At 38.8% G+C, this 15,918-nt stretch overlaps 1 protein-coding gene across 4 annotated transcripts in view; it reads right to left on the bottom strand.

Annotated features, from left to right (window-relative positions):
• The window catches only part of LOC114870915 (synapse-associated protein 1), a 55,153-nt gene that overhangs the window by 21,493 nt on the left and 17,742 nt on the right, over positions 1-15,918 (bottom strand). The gene's annotated exons all lie outside the window — the stretch shown is intronic.

Here is a 15,918-nt window from a genome sequence, read left to right as displayed (position 1 = left end):
ATATAATCCCGCGGCTGTCTCATTTTCCTGAGAAACTTATGTGCCGTTTCTTCGGGAAACATCAACAACGACTTTCCTCTGGCACGCTTTACTACCAAAACTTGGAAATATTGCTATGAAATAGCTGTTTCGAATGATCGATAGATCCTTCCTTTTTCATTTTTTATTTGAATTTCAGTTTGACACTTTTATGGGTTGTAAAATTATATGTCGCTGAATGACTAATTTATTTAAAATGAAAATTACGAATTTCCTTTTTACTATGAAAAGCGCTAATTTCGCGATTGAAACGTTAACATGAATTCTAAATAAAGATAAAATTGAGATTAGCATAGCGTCGAATTAATTCACAGAAGGAAATCAACATTTGCTAATTATACATGGGGAGGAAATACGTGATGAGAATTAATTCCCATGAAGAACATTAATTATTTGCAGAAAGTCGAGCTTCGTTACGTCTACATTTCGCGTCTCTGTACTGGATACGAAACTGAACTGAATTTCCCCTTGCAGCTATGCTATAAATATTCGAAAATTCAACTAAATCGTGTGCAGAGGAATATTTACCGATCTTTCCGTTATTGATCCAGCACTGGATCAAAAGGAGGTCTAAGGGGTGGTACAAGGGTGGTAGAATCTCCTGAAATTCTAAAATTCCAAAGTTCTAAAATTCTAAAATTACAAAGTTCTAAATTTCTAAAATTCCAAAGTTCTAAAATTCTAAAATTCTGAAATTCTAAAGTTCTAAAATTCTGAAAGTCTAAAATTCTAAAATTCTAAGATTCCAAAATTCTAAAATTCCAAAGTTCTAAATTTCTAAAATTCCAAAGTTCTAAAATTCTAAAATTCAGAAATTCTGAAATTCTAAAGTTCTAAAATTCTAAGATTCTAAAATTCTGAAATTCTGAAAGTCTAAAGTTCTAAAATTCTAAGATTCCAAAATTCTAAAATTCTGAAATTCCAAAATTCCAAAATTCTGAAATTCTAAAGAGATCGCGTTTCGAGGATTACAACATCCTGAAATTTCAGACTGCCCAGAGCTGACACGCCTCCCCCCCTAGTTGGAACGTTTAATGAGCGGCTGGAAAGAAACGCGGGAAAAGCAACGGCATAATTAACAGAATTCTAGCCCGCGGGGCTAATTGGCGACGCGAGCTACATTTTAATGAACACACCGGTTAGAAGAAACCCAACTTCCAGCCGATAGGTGAGTTTCAAACGAACCAACTTCGGATATCTGTTTTATTCGAACCGGAGAACTGCTGCATTAAAGTGAGAAGAGAAAGAAACGTAAAACTTTGGACAGTTCGGGAATTCATTTAAACGAGGGTAACCCTTGCTCTTGATTCGAAAGGAAAGCGAACGGATGATTCAACGGTGCTCTTCTTCAACGAGGACGTAGAAAAGCAAAGGTTTAAAAAGGAACTACAGGGTAGGAAGGGTGTTGAAAAGAAAATAGTACTTTTAATGCAGGAAAAACCTTTGACATTATTCAGAATCTTCACTTACATCCATTGCACCTGAAGACTTATTTGCTGCGTGTGAATAGGTGCATTCTAATCAAAGTTCTCAGGTGAATGGTTATTGATGTATTATAGGATCGGGACCTTTAGACCCCGATAATAAAAGGAACCGTAGGGGTGATATAGAAGACCGGGTACAATACAGATAACTTAGCTCCTATTCACCTTTCCGGAAATCCCTATTTTCCAGGATTCTTACAGTATCGTGACCTACTACCTATACAACCCTTAAGTTTCCCACTAATGGTACCTCGGGCCATGCTCGCTATAATAACTCTTTCTAATGGAAAATGTTCCTTAGCTCTAGTTAATTATGCAGCTGCAATTTTGCCCCTGAAAGGATCTTGTGATTTTTAAAAGGGTTAAATTAGGTCTATTCCTTGTTTTTCGGATTGTAAAAAGAAGAATTTTATAATAAACTTATAAAGAAATTATAATAAACTAAACTAAACGTTATGAAATGTGGAAGTCTCTATCTAAACAACACTTGTATTCATAATAAGATGTCTCTCTGAAAATAGAGTTAAGTTCTATTCCGAGGCACAAGATGTGCCATTATTTTTGTACATCACGAAGAGGTCATTATCCTTCTTTAAATTTAACTCATTCCAGCTCGGCCCTCATTTAAAGTCACTGCATCTGAAGTCCCATTTATTAGAATAATTAACTGCAATCTAAAGAGGATAAAATGAAAATAGTAATTTTAATGTAATTAAGAATTTTCAAATAACTTGACTGAAATAGGATTATTTATATCTGTGATATTTTAAGAAATTAAATTTTATTTCAAATAAATTTCAATTCTTCAAGTTTTAATTTTATTTAAAATAAATTTCAATTCTTCAAGTTTAAATTTTATTTGAAATAAATTTCAATTCTTCAATTTTAAATTGTATTTAAAATAAATTTCAATTTTTGAACAAGGAAGATATCTCAAAGCTTTTCCCAGCCAATGGAATTTTCTTTCTCTCGCATAGAAATCCTACTATTTCGCGGAAACATTCAAACGAACGGAGAGAAACTCCATTTCCCAGCAGCAAATTTTGTTTCGCGAGTAAAAAAGGGTTCGAGTCCATCGACAAAGGTAGAGAGAGGAATATTTTCGGAACCGCGTCGATGTTTTACAGCCACCGGGCAATCAGCGAACAAAATCGAGGTGAAAAGCAATTATCTGGTCGTCAAACACGGGCTATTAAACGTACGCGCGATAAATTGCACGGGGAACGCAACGAAACACCTCGATGGCATGGCACGGTATTCCAAGTGAATTCCATGGATTGAAGTTGAAATTTTGAAAAATTTCAGGTTACTCGAAGAGCAACTATGTGTTGCATCGGAAAGCTAGAACGGCATGCAAAATTTGCGTACGTGTGTAACCGTGCTTTCGGTTTGGCCTGTAACTAGGTCGCAGCCGGTCCTGACCCAGATGAATGTTGGGTGACGTCACGCAAACCCCTTGATCTTCTCTTCGTCAAGGTGCCGACTAAGAGTATCTTGCCGTCCCTCTTTTCCTCAACCCTTTTCGACCACCCACCTACTCGATAGCCAGAACCCTAGTAGATCCTTGGAAACGAATTACAGTATCCTCTCGATAATTTCCTATTTTCAGAATTCCGTGTCTTTCTAATAAACGAGGAATTATTCTTCAGGATTTCTAATAAACGAGGATTCTTCATAATAATTTTGGCAAGGAATTAGCGAACACCTATTGAACACACTCGACGACAAATGTGAAACATACGTGCGGACGTGTGTAGAATTTGGTAACGGTGTTTCGCCTCTGGCCACAGAGAACAGGACCATGTTTAAAATGTAGCCTTCGTGTGTTTCTTTGTTCGTTTTGTTTGCCAGCCTTTTTCGCGAACCGCCGTTTTTACGGTGAGAGGTTATTGTGAGGCAGCGGTAAATATTTGTACCCCTACAGGCATATTGGCTGCGAATTTTCGTGGATTCTCCCGGCGAAGATATTTCGAGTTAAATTGAATGATGGAGAGTTGTCTTTTCAGAATTATCTCGTGAAACTGTGTTTGCTAAAATTTAATTTTTGTGACTAATGTTCGGAGTTTTTTAATTCTAAAATTCTAATATTCTAATATTCTAATATTCTAATATTCTAATATTCTAAAATTCTAATATTCTAAAATTCTAATATTCTAAAATTCTAATATTCTAAAATTCTAATATTCTAAAATTCTAATATTCTAATATTCTAATATTCTAATATTCTAATATTCTAAAATTCTAAAAGTCTAAAATTCTAAAGTTCTAAAATTCTAAAATTCTAAAGTTCTAATATTCTAAAATTCTAATATTCTAATATTCTAATATTCTAATATTCTAATATTCTAAAATTCTAAAATTCTAAAGTTCTAAAATTCTAATATTCTAATATTCTAATATTCTAATATTCTAAAATTCTAAAATTCTAAAATTCTAAAATTCTAAAGTTCTAAAGTTCTAAAATTCTAAAATTCTAAAATTCTAAAATTCTAAAATTCTAAAATTCCAAAATTCTAAAATTCTAAAATTCTAAAATTCTAAAGTTCTAAAATTCTAAAATTCTAAAATTCTAAAATCTAAAATTCTAAAGTTCTAAAATTCTAAAATCATTTTTTGCCACCACTGTGTCAAACGACAAGACTATCAAAGAAACTTGGCATGATTTCGAGAATGAACTGACGGGGCGATAGCGGTTAAAGTGGTCCATAGAACCGCGTTGATGTTTGCACCAGTCATCCGGTGAATATTTGTAGGAAACCTATTGCTCACAGTTCTTCCTCAGCTTTATTTCATCGCCGAACGAATCAGACAACTCTATCTATATTTCTACAGTCCCATTTCTTCGTTTTCCCCGAATTTCCGGTGCAATTTTATTAGTCGGAATAGCGCGCCACTAACGTCGATGAAATTTTTTTTCACGAAGCCGTTCAATGGCTGTGCGAATTCGTTACGATATCAAGTTTAGATTGGTGGTGCACATTTCCCTTCTGTTCGATTGCAATTTCTCAAGAAGTGAAAATTCCAGGCACGATTCCGACTGGTATGCTAAGTTCGTTCCACGGTTCGTTGGGACTGGTACAGATTGAAAGAAAAGAAAGTGGGGGTGGATATTAAAAAAAAAACATTGCTGATTGTTTCAATTGAAAGAAACAATAGAATAGGTTGGTGCATTTTGCGAAATTATAAGCTGTGAAAATTGACGAGGAAAATGAAATATCTAATTAATTTTCAGAAAATAAAATAAATTAAATTTACTATTTTGTATAGAAATATTTATACACCCCAGGTTTAGGATCACTATTCTGTAACTAAATTATAAACTGTGAAAATTGATGAGGGAAAATGAAATATCTAATTAATTTTCAGAAAATAAAACAAATGAAATTTGCTATTTTGTATAGAAATATTTGTACACCCCATATTGGAAACCACTAATCTATAAAATAAAAAGCAGACTAATTTTCCAGGAAAATCTGAATTTCCCCCGTACACAGTAGCAGCGAGCAGCGAGAAGAAGGTCGTCGCGTAATTCCACTCTAGCAGTGCTTTAATCAATTAAGCTATCCAATTACCTAGGAAATTTTATTCCGACTAATCGTATCTAGTGGAAAGCACCGAAAAAGAGTCGTCCTTGTGCTTGTTTCACCCTCTCTAATTCCTCTCTCTCTCTCGCCATCTCACCCTACTATCGTTCCCTCTTGGTTAGTAGTACGTTCATCCTCCAGTAAACAGAGTTCCGAGCGGAAACGTTTCATCGAAATCCTGTTAGCACGGTTTCAAGGTGAAACTCGATGCACTGGGCTGGCTGATATACTTTTGCGTCGCTTGACGCGACCTCGGAGGGGGGGCAAAGTTTCGCCGAAGCAAAATTCTCACCGTGTTCGAATTCAAATCCGACCTGCGTCACACCGGCGTCGTAGTTTCGAGAGATTTAATTAACGCCAAACGAAGTGCGATAACGAGCATCGCAGTGCACAATAACTAGACTAAACGGGAACTCAGCTGCAACCAGTTTCAAGTTCAAGGCGAACTGTTTTCGAAGGCCAGACACCTGTCACCCTGCTGGACACGAAAGCTGTGAGAATTTACTAAATTCCTCTCTCGGTAACACGGATTTTCACATAAAATAGTGAAATTCTACCTCGTAAAAGGAGCTTTTCCGATGTTCTCGATTCTAAGAATTTTCCGTTCCATATAAATGGCAGCTAATATAGAAAATTTATTGTATTTGCAAGTGTCTCATTTATATTACAACAAAAAGAATCTGCTGTAATTGTAATTCTTGTTACAACGCTGACGGAAAACTGGGACATGCTTGTATTTGCTTTGAACGAACGGGGGTGAGAAAGAAGGGAGAAGACCTTGTGGCACGCTTCTGTCACTATTTTTTACACTCTCTTAACGTTTCTCTAGGAAATGGACATCCGGTGAATTAAACATGACACTCGATGAATTCTACAACGACAGAAGGGTGAGAAGAAAACAGAGGGTGAAACTCATAAATACAATCGCGGAGAAGAGATTTCTCATCGCGAACGACCATGGAGAATCGAAACCTTTTTCCATTTATTTATACATAATTCATAAAACAATCGATGATTTTCCTTATCCTGTCGACGAAGAAAACGACTAACCGAATTTTCGAATGCAAATCATTCGAGGGTGACCTTTGCAGAGACTTGGCTCGTAGATATACCCGAGCCTCCGGCTTGCAGTCTATTGATCGACTACTACGGATATACGATTAACCGCTAATCGGGAATTAATTAAGTTCACACTTTGCAATCGGAAGATAGCCACCGACTCCGTCCCTGATAACGTTATCAATAATATTGAAAATCTATCGATAATATGGTCAAGATATTGTAGCATCGTAGTTTAGAACTTAGGGTAGTTTTCATTTCTAAAAACAAGAAAAGGGCCATAAAAGAAAAAGGCGATGACGAAAACCAGGCCCAAGGGTCGGCGAGGGTCTTTCTGTGCAAGGGTTTTTCCCGCGAGGGTCTTTCCCGGCGAGGGTCTTACCGGGCGAGGGTCTTTCCGTGCGAGGGTCTTTCCGGGCGAGGGTCTTTCCGGGCGAGGGTCTTTCCAGGTGAGGGTCTTACCGGGCGAGGGTCTTTCCGGGCGAGGGTTTTTCCTGGCGAGGGTCTTACCGGGCGAGAGTCTTTCCGGGCGAGGGTCTTTCCGGGCGAGGGTTTTTCCTGGCAAGGGTCTTACCGGGCGAGAGTCTTTCCGGGCGAGGGTTATTCCGGGCAAGGCCTTGGGCTCTAGCGAGTGGTACGAATGCCTTTTGACTTTCGACGAGTGTAGAACGTTTAGCCTGCGAGACACCTTATTGTCAATTTCGTACCTTATTCAACACTATCTTTCATTATTAAGTCTATTAAACAATATTCATTCATTCAACCACAATATTAAAGTTCCGCCGAGAAGCGACTTACTCGCTCTGCGTTTGGAATGGTAAAAGTATTTCCGACCGAAAAGGTTACAGCGTCGACTGAAAGGAAGAGGAATGGGGCCGGAAACGTTGCAACTACACCCGTTCCTTGTTATCTTCCGTTAAAAAGGTGCTAACGATAAATCAGCCAGCCTGTCGCGTGATCGTTCGAGTTTACCCTGGAAAAGGGTCGTTTCATGCATCGTCCAACCAGAATGCCATCTTTCACCCCGTGTATTTTATTCCGATTCAAGCTTTTCACACCCTTTTACCCAACACGGCGTAAAATTGGGAGGATGGAAATAATATAAGAGATAGGGATTTAAATTAAAATTCGGGTCTCTCTCCGCGGTCCGCCGTCCGAAGGTTGATCAGTCTGCTCGAAGTAAACTTGAGAAGCGATAACGAGAACGTCTTTGAATCGAATAAAACGAGAAGCGGAGGTGTAGAAAGGAGGGTGGAAAGGGTAAGATCAGGGTGGAAAGATTCGAACGACTTTCAGATTGTCTCCAAGGTAACGAGAAAACTTTCAATCTCGATTAACGGTCGGATAGGCGAGAGAAACGAAGCTACCGTTGCTTCGGGATGCATAATTGAAGTTACGCTAATCCTCGAGCTTTCGTTTCCCTCTCGTTTACCAATATACGTACAAGCTTGCAACGAGCCGTGACCTTGGAACATTCAGAGAGACCATGTTTCTTCGTTAACGAGGAAACTTCGACGCGTGAAACGACATACGCGGCACTAATTATGGGCTTAATTAACGCGTCTCCTGCTACAGTTTCGAATTTCATGTTCTATTTTTTTTTTTCACTCCTCCTTCGATGTTTGCGAAGCGCAGATTTGCCGAGCGAGCAACAGTTTAACCGCTTTTCATCGTTCCATCGCGATAACGTGCCTGCTCGACTGATTTTGTATTCAACGGGTACATCGTGGCCTCAGCACGTGACTCTCATTCATTATAGCGACAGAACGTTTAATTAAGGACAGCGTGTTTTGCTAATCGCTTTAAATTAAACGAGGGATCGATTATCGAATCGATGAGAAATTATCTGTTAACCGATTTAAAAAATCGCGATAAAAATCCAGGGTAGTAATATTACACTCGGCTACAAAAAGGGACGTTAAGTTAAGAAAAACTGGAGTAAAGATCAATCGTCTCGGAACAACGCGTAGCAGCCGTAATTACGAGTCGTTGAAAGAGCACAAAGGTAACGAGGGAAAGAAGAATCCTAGTCTTGAAAAAATAAAAAAAAAGGAAAAGTCAAAGATGGAGCCTGTTGCATCGGAAAACGCTCGAAGGAAAAGAGAAATTTTCCACGGTGAAATTTAATACCAGACTCGACGTAATGTTCCTCTTTGTTCCAATTAAACGCGACGATCCATGTTACGATGAAAATAAACTGATTAGTCGTACGCGTGTAAGCTGTAGGCGATATTTATAAATCGGAACGTGTTATCGAATGATACAGTTGATATATCATGAATTTGTTTTGCGACGCGTTTATCGCGTACCTAGTGAATTTTCAAACGAGCGGAGGAAGATAAATGACGACGATAAAACAGAAGAAAATCATGGAAAGAAATATTAGATTTAGTGTAGGAGGAATGAAAGTACGCTCGACGTAAGAAAAACAATTTTGTGTACTCGCTTTAGCATTCATTTCCATATCAAAGTCAATCAAATGCAGAGGGAAAATAAATGAGAATAAAAATGGAGAAGAAAAAACCAAGGACTACCTACACAAGTTGCATACATAAATCCATTAACTCTGAAACATCGCTTAAAAAGTATATTAATTTCATTTTTATTGCAAATAAAATTAATTTGTTTATATTTCAATATAATAATTCCCAGCAAGAATGCTTGTAGTTAATTTTCAGACGATTCTATATTTCATATTACCTTCATTTCTCTAAGAATTATTCTTCCAATACATGAAATCAACATTTTATTCTCAAATTAGATAACTGGAAATAATTTCCAATAGAAATAACCATGTCCAAAGGGTGAATTTTTCTTAAAGTGTCGTTTTTGTACTCGGTACATCAGAGTAATCCAGAAAAAGGATCGGATTTGGATGCAGAATCTCTCGGTGGATATTAATCCGCGAGATTTGTGCGGAACAGGGTGCCTTGAGCGATGCACCGGGCTGGCCCTACGAAGGTCAAGGCTCGTTATCGATTAGTCGCCCCCAAGTGTCTGCAGGGCTGGCACGTACGTCCCTGGCACCAAGGGGTAAAATTTCCAACCATATTCCACGAGCCTTGAAAATCGATTTACATCATGATTGCGACTAACCCTCTACTATTACCATACGATTGTCAGAGGCCCCAAATTCAATATCGTATGCCGTTAAATTGGTGTCTCCTTGCAACATGCATCCTGGCATAACCGCTCCTTTGAACAAGGAGTCGCCTTTGTTCACCCAGAACAGCACTCGTGTTTCGTTGGGTGGGATCGAATAGAATATCGGTGGACAGTTATTGGTCCTTGACGAAAGGTTATTTCGAGGGGAAGTGAAAATGACGAGAAGAAATGATATGTTTGAATAATTTAATTGGAAAAATGAAGGTTCGACAATATGGATAAAATCGTTCTTTGATTGGAATATAGAGGTTGTTTCCCTACGATCGGGTTCGATGATCGAATAACGGAAATTGTGAAAGTGTAAATATTTGCCTGGTTAATGCAAACATTTCATCCGAATCCATAGCGAGTTAAAGCGAAGTATTTACCCTGGTCAGTGTACCATTCCAATTTTTCCATCAGGCAAGCATGAATTCTACCGCTGAAATTAATTAATAATCTGAAATAACAAATCCGATGATTGAATGGAGTACCGTATGGAAAAGGCATCTTTTTTTTTTTTTTATTTCTTTTTCACCATTTAGTAATTTGTAAAACCAATCGACGAAGGAAAGCTCGGTCTCTGAACCCATAAAAACATTGAGGATGGTCAGACAAAACATACAATTCGGATGAAATTGTTTCGCTAATATAATTGCCAGCTTTCCGCGCATCGGAGGACAAAAACAGCAATTCAATTTCCCGGTGATCGCATTCTCTTTGACCCCGGCCAGGAGATTATGCGGCAGGGTTACGCGTTACGTTCGAAGGGGTCAAAGCACCCATCGATGTCATTCAATTTCCCAGAGTAGCACGATCGTGACCGGGTAGCCCTGTGTTGCGGCAAGCCCCCGGGTCATCGACAGTGTGAAAATTCCATAGTCCTCAAGTAGCCTAGCCGCGATGCGGTCGCATCGATATCGAAAATAGGATTTCCGGAAGATCAAAGAGACTCTGATGTACCGTGCCCTGTAACGGTGTACGGGAAATTCTCGATCAGGGATCGTTGTACCGAGCCAGGAACTGATTGATTATCGGATCCTGTTTCATTGTTTCCTCGGTGTCTTTGATTAGACGAGCTCCCTCGCTTATTGTTAGATGTGGAACACTCGATAATTCCCTACCATGTGCATAAATAGTAATTCTCTGAAGAATTAAAATCTGCTATTAAACGTTTCATAATTTCCCATTTCTCAAAATGGCCTTCCTTTGAATTCCAAAAATGAGGAATTATCAAACTGTTTACTCTCGCAATTGTCCATCCCTCAGACTGATGGTCCCAGAGAAATAATATTAATTGTAATTATACGAAACGTCCAAATGACAATCATTTAATTTTCAAACAACAGTTGACCTTCAGTCCGGTGACGAGTGTGAGAGACATAGGCAGCACAGCTGGTGCTGGTGGACAAAAAGCGGAGAGTTGCGAGGGACGGGCAATGCCAGCGGGGGCTAACGAAAATCGATAATACGCTGCGCAAATGGCAAGCTTTTATGACGCTATGCCCGATAAATTCGGCGATAATGACAGAGGAGGGAAGGCTCGGTTTCGCGGATCGTCCCGGGGAGAATCAGCTGTTCGGTGCAAACCTTGGGCTGCCAGAACCGTTTGAAATTCACAGTTCGATGCGATCGACGTTACGCAAAACGAAATCGGAATGATGCAAGGGGGGATTGGAAGGATGAAACTTGCGATAGAGAGAGAATTATGGATAGATAGCTTGCTGTGCGTAGAACTGTGAGCGACAGGCCGGAGAAAGTTCAAGGCTCAAGGCATCGATTCTCGCCGGTGAGACGCGGAAACGCGGGTGGAAAACACGAGCAAACACAGAGACAGAGACACGGTGACGAGTAAACGAGTTCTAGAAAGTTGAGATAGAAGAAAAAGAAAGCAGACAAGATAAATAGCCTGCTAGATTATAACGGATAAAATAAAGTATAAAAATGTTCATTTGTTTAGAAACTAAATTGAGTACAACATTGTTTTCTAGATATTGATCATGGAGTAAAAAAGAAACTATTAAACTATAAATCAAACTTCCCCGGGAAACTCCCATCCGTCCCCGGAGGCATCCCGGGGGCAACTGACGATTCAGACGAGAAGGCCCCGTATATATAGGCCCGTGGCGGACCTCCAATCGCGTGCAACTGCATACGCGGGAAAATTTGAACTGATTTAAAGATTCGAACGAAATTTTCCAATACTTAATAATTAAAAATTATATTATTTTGTTTCTAAATCACTTTCAATATTAATATTATCAAAATTAATATCTTTTTTTTATAAATTCAAAATAAATCTGTGAAAGATACCAGTGAAGTTTTGTTTCTTTATACACCTTGTACATGAATAAAAAGCTAGGTGTCCTACAGAAAGGCCTTCAAAAAGAAGCAATTTTACAGACCATAACGTAGGCGTTATTGCTATTTTTTGAAAAAAGAAAAAACGATGCAGAAACTGGAAGACGTTGAACGGTGCCAGTTTGGCCCGTGCTTCTGTAGTTGGGTCTCGAATGAAAAGGGTGGCGCTTGGATCAATACCAACTGCCCCTATTCTTTGCCCGCGTATGCACGAGTCGTAGTTTCGTTACTGGACGTACAAATACACAGGAGAGACTTTGTGTATGCACCGTTGTACGTGTGGCTTCGAAACTGTAACCACAGCGGTACCCGGGCCGCTGGTTAATCATTTCTGCGCTGAAGCGCGTCTGACCATACAACGGGCCCGACTACTGTGGCCGCATTCGAAGCCCGACGCGTACGGATCCACTTGTTGGATGATATGACCGATCGTTATTCTTGCATTATCGCTATTCAACGACTCGCAGGTGTAAATCAAAATTTTCAGAAAATAGAATTTAGCACCTGGACATTTTTATTTTTATTTTGCAATATAATTAAAATTATGCAAATTACGATAATTGAATGACTTATTCATGCTATCAAACATATTTTTTTCTATTTTTTATTACACGCAATGAAAATTTTCAGAAAGGGCAATTTTACACCTGGACATTTTTATTTTTATTTTGCAATATAATTAAGATTATTCAAAATAAAATAGTTCAATGACTTATTCAAGCTATCAAATATATCTTTTTCTATTTTTTCTCCTCAGGTATTTTTTGTTACACGCAATGGACTCGATGTTTAAACCGAACGTGTCGGCCGTGATTTTTCTAACGGTGTTCAATTTGTTCCAGTTTAATTATTATTCCTCCCCGGGCGTCACGAACGGCACGGATTACCTCGCGCACGCAATTCTCGAAAAATACGAAACCCAACACGTGGTCGGATATTTCTGCTAGAGGGATGAAGCGTAAACGCGTGGTACGTGATGAGACGGTTTTGTAAACTATATTCAACCGTTCAGATTACCGAGATTCATCCGGTAATCGAGCTAATCATTCACCGATATTTAATATCACCGATGGAATCGTAGCTCGCCACTTGCCCGGAAGAAGGTTTTCACGTGATCCGACACCGTACCAAGTACCGGCTGCATTAATTCAACCTTTCTATTCTGGTGTTGATAGATATCGCCGGGTCGTTGGCCATATATCAGCGGGAGAAAGGTGGGCGCGCAGACGGTGGAGAAGTCTGCAGATAATACGATGCGCGCACCTCGTTCACCGTTATTAGGGATGACGCTCGTCAAACGGTCAAAGCAGACGCCGAGTCATGGATTTCCAGAGAATTTCTTATGCGGAAAGTAGCGTATCTATTCGTGGTTTCCAGGGTGAAAATTTGTCTTCCAAAAATTTCATTTTCACCACGGCTATTTTAACGACAGCGAATTTCAATTAAAAAATTCAACACGTCGACACGTTTCACCTTTGATTATTAAGATTAATTAATTTTTCAATCTGAAATTTTAATTATTCCAGCGTATCAAGTTTCAAACGGAACTGTTCGCCCACCTACGCCCTCGATAAGTTTACTCGTTTGCCATCAGAATTTTACGCGACGTTCAATCTCCTTTGAAGTCAAACGAGAATTTTCATTTTCCCGGTGAAAAGGTCGAATTTTTCTCGCGCAACAAACGTTCAACACCCCGTAACTTCGTTATGCGCTCGACGGATCAACGCCCACCCTTAACCGACAACGTGGAAATGTAATTCATTCGATCGGGGAAAGTGGCACGTTCGAATTTACCTGCCGCAACGTGAGAATCTAATTTTGATCTGCATCACGCGTTAACCATCCCTCGTATTAATAACGAATCGCTAACTATGTGCGGCCGAGGGATGCAAAATTTCTCCCCGATATATTAAAAGTGTTAAATTAATAATTCGGTGTGATTTTCATTTTCTTAACCAGTAATCGAATTTCTGTTAATATTGCCAATTTGCAAATTTGCAAACCACCCCTATTTAATTTTCCTATAATTGAAAACGATAACATTCCAAGTTCTCAAAGCTGAATGAAATAAACTTTAAAATAATTTACACTCTCTCAACTTTCTTTTTCTATCCAAGAATTTTACTACCCAGGAGGAAAACTTAAGGAACGCTAAACTTCTCCCAGACAGTTTCTAAATCGAAGATCTCTTAAAATCCAAAGCACCCAGGGACTGTCGCGCACATTAAGCGTACACTCGACGTAGCTTCTGAGAAATTACACGTCATGTGCATACACGGCATGTGTCCCGCTAGGAAAGACGGTAAACCACCAGGAACGCCGCTGAAACTACGCGAGAAACGGAAAGTTCTATGCTTTTGAAAGCACGAACACCGCTGGAAATTTTGTGGTGATCAACGATGAGAACATGAAATTTAATATACCTTTGAAATCATTAATAATTGTCAGTGGTTTTTTGTTCCCTGGATGGGTATATCTACCCTCGTATAAAATTTGGGTTAAACTGACCAGCTATGGAAGATCAATGTTTATTAATTTTTTTCTTTTTTAAATGAAATATTTCTAGGGTAATGAGTTTCAACGACCTACATTTTAACTTCTATTTATTCGATGCTCCACTTGATCAGAATTGCAATATCGGTCCATAGACTCATATGGAAACGAAGCATCTTTCAGCTACAAATTGCTTCGACAGCATCAATCGTGGTCTGATCGACACCCAAATCGAATAAATTGCACAGCAGTTTCCGATGCTCTTTCATTTTATCAGAATTTTCGACGGTAATACCGATAATCTTTCCATGCATCGCAGTGGTTCGAATGCGTCGTTGACAATCGCTACGTTAAAATCAAAATCGTTATCTATAGAATAAGCGTCCTTTTCATAAGAGCTAATTATACGATGCGCGCATCTGGCTCGAGGACTTTGTTTAAAAACGAAGCTTTATGAATTTCGACATTCTATAAACACGTTACGAGCATTCCGCGTCGCATTTCCATGGAAAATTCGGTCGCGTTTTATTAAAGAGGCGACCTTCGCATCGGTGTCCGTGAAAATATTCCTTTTTGAAAAATTATGAAGCGCGATATTGCGAGGAAAAATTCAATTCCAATCAAAAAGACAAAGGGGAATATTGTTTCTCGTTGAACGGAGAAAAATCGTATAAGAAAAATGTCAACATTTAATCGAACAAAGGAAATATTAATTTTCAGAAAACATAACGTTGATCAACGCGTTAAATATTTGATCGAGTCTAATTAAATCTTAAGTGTTCCACTTCGCTTCAGATTCCTAATTAACTTGAAGATTATTTTTGAACCAGCTCTCGAGGCTCTATTTGCTGATCAATAACATTCGTTTCAACAAACGTGGAGAAACAAGTTTGATATTTTTATAGTGCGAACAAACATCCGATTTTTCCATCTGTATTTTTCTATCGTCAGCTTTTCGATAGGGAAAAAATTTGTTTGCTGGAAATATGTATTTGAACGCGAGTTGAAAAATGTTAAGAACGAAGAGTTTAATGCCCTCTCTAGAAGTCGAGGAGAATTGGATCCGTGGAATACGATACGAAGGCAGAGATTGCTGCGATTCAAAGAATCCCATTCAACTTTCGTCTGCCCGTGAACCCCGCTATAGGTGAACGGCAGGGTGATAACCGAACAAGCAGAAATCGCGAAAAACGATATAAAAGTCGAGAACGCGTGTAACGCGGAAAATTCGTTGATATATCGAAGAGGGAGAGGGAGGCTACGCTTAGGAAAATGTGTTCAATAACTTTTCTTCCTCTGCAAAGAATGGTCCTCGACTCGTCGGGTGCATTACACCCGATGAAACGACATTTCTATTCGCGACTGGAATTCCAGTCGTATTTAATAGAGAGGAATCGAGCGAGAGGGTGAAAGGGGGGGTGAATTCTTACCGGGGAATGCTCGATGAAACGCATAACTGATGAATTTCGGTCAGTGAAGATTATAATTATATCTCGTCGCGTTTATTACTGTTCTTACTACTGAAAATTTCAATACGTTTCACATCTTTTTACCTGGTGTTAATTTTAGGTCTTAGATTGATATTGGAGATTGCTTTATGGAACGTAGATATTAAAATAAAATTGGAAGTGTCTTGGAAATTAAATTTCTATCGACTCAAATGGCGGACCATGGAGAGAGGCCATAATTAAACCTTTTCATTTTTCTTCTAAACATTAAATTATTCTTTTTTGGGGTTTCTGAGTATTATACTG

This window comes from Osmia bicornis, chromosome 1 (assembly GCF_907164935.1).
Source record: "Osmia bicornis bicornis chromosome 1, iOsmBic2.1, whole genome shotgun sequence".
Taxonomy (NCBI): Eukaryota; Metazoa; Arthropoda; class Insecta; order Hymenoptera; family Megachilidae; genus Osmia; species Osmia bicornis.
Note: the sequence above shows the minus strand (reverse complement) of the source record. Positions and strands in the feature narration are given on the sequence as shown.